Source organism: Salmo salar, chromosome ssa04, assembly GCF_905237065.1.
Source record: "Salmo salar chromosome ssa04, Ssal_v3.1, whole genome shotgun sequence".
Lineage (NCBI taxonomy): Eukaryota > Metazoa > Chordata > Actinopteri > Salmoniformes > Salmonidae > Salmo > Salmo salar.
Window position 1 is genome coordinate 66,578,762 of NC_059445.1, and position 2,028 is coordinate 66,580,789.

A 2,028-nucleotide genomic window follows, 5' to 3' on the forward strand; every position below is an offset into this window, starting at 1 on the left:
TTGTGACCAGTGAGCTGAGATAAGGCGGAGCTTTACCTAGGATAAACTTATACATGACCTGGAGCCAGTGGGTCTGGCGACCAATATGTAGCGAGGGCCAGCCGACTAGAGCATACAGGTCGCAGTGGTGGGTGGTATAAGCGGCTTTGGTAACAAAACGGATGGCACTGTGATAGACTGCATCCAGTTTGCTGAGTAGAGTATTGGAAGCTGTTTTGTAGACGACATCGTCGAAGTCGAGGATCGGTAGGATAGTCAGTTTTACTAGGGTAAGTTTGGCGGCGTGAGTGAAGAAGGCTTTGTTGCGAAATAGAAAGTTGATTATAGATTTTATTTTGGATTGGAGATGTTTGATATGAGTCTGCAAGGAGAGTTTACAGTCTAGCCAGACACCTTGGTATTTGTAGTTGTCCACGTATTCTAGGTCAGAACCGTCCAGAGTAGTGATGTGGGCAGCGATCGGTTGAAAAGCATGCATTTGGTTTTACTAGCGTTTAAGAGCAGTTGGAGGCCACGGAAGGAGTGTTGTATGGCATTGAAGCTCGTTTGGAGGTTAGTTAACACAGTGTCAAAAGAAGGGCCAGATGTATACAGAATGGTGTCGTCTGCGTAGAGGTGGCTCAAGGAATCACCAGCAGCAAGAGCGACATCATTGATGTATACAGAGAAAAGAGTCTGCCCGAGAATTGAACCCTGTTGTACCCCCATAGAGACTGCCAGAGGTCCGGACAACAGGCCCTCCGATTTGACACATTGAACTCTGTCTGCGAAGTAGTTGGTGAACCAGGCGAAGCAGTCATTTGAGAAACCAAGGCAGTTGAGTCTGCCGATAAGAATGTGGTGATTGACAGAGTCGAAAGCCTTGGCCAGGTCGATGAATACGGCTGCACAGTATTGTCTCTTATCGATGGCGATTATGATATCGTTTAGGACCTTTAGCGTGGCTGAGGTGCACCCATGACTAGCTCGGAAACCAGATTGCATAGTGGAGAAGGTACGGTGGGATTCGAAATGGTCGGTGATCTATTTGTTAACTTGGCTTTCGAAGACCTTAGAAAGGCAAGGCATATTGCGTTATAGCGCTTATGTTGTGAGTAATGCATTATGCATAGCTCATATTGCGTTATAAATGCTCCTATAGGCTTAGTGTTTAGACTCATGCATGCTACTGTACAGTATTTCACATTTTAATTTGGGGAATGACAAACTTTTTTAACCAGCCCATGTCATCATCATCACAATAAATCACGTCTCAATGTACACTATCGGTCAAAAGTTTTAGAACACCTACTCATTCAATGGGGTTTTCTTTATTTTTACTATTTTCAACATTGTAGAATAAAAGTAAAGACATCAAAACTATGAAATAACACATATGGAATCATGCAAAGCACCCCCTCACCATAACACCTCCTCCTCCATGCTTTACAGTGGGAAAAATACATGCGGAGATCATCTGTTCACCCACACAGTGTCTCACAAAGACACGGCGGTTGGAACCAAAAATCTCCAATTTGGTCTCCAGACCAAAGGACAGATTTCCACCGGTCTAATGTCCTTTCTGCGGCTGGTAACTCTAATGAACTTATCCTCTGCAGCAGAGGTAACTCTGGGTCTTCCATTCCTGTGGCGGTCCTCATGAGAGCCAGTTTCATCATAGCGCTTGATGGTTTATGCGACTGCACTTGAAGAAACTTTAAAAGTTCTTGAAATGTTCCGTATTAACTGACCATGTCTTAAAGTAATGATGGACAGTTCGTTCTCATTGCTAATTTGAGCTGTTCTTGCCATAATATGGACTTGGTCTTTTACCAAGTAGGGGTATCTTCTGTATACCACCCCTACCTTGTCACAACACAACTGATTGGCTCGAATGCATTAAGAAGGAAAGAAATTCTTCAAATTAAGTTTTAATAAGGCACACCTGTTAATTGAAATGCATTCCAGGTGACTACCTCATGAAGCTGGTTGAGAGAATGCCAAGAGTGTGCAAAGCTGTCATCAAGACAAAGGGTGGCTATTTGAAGA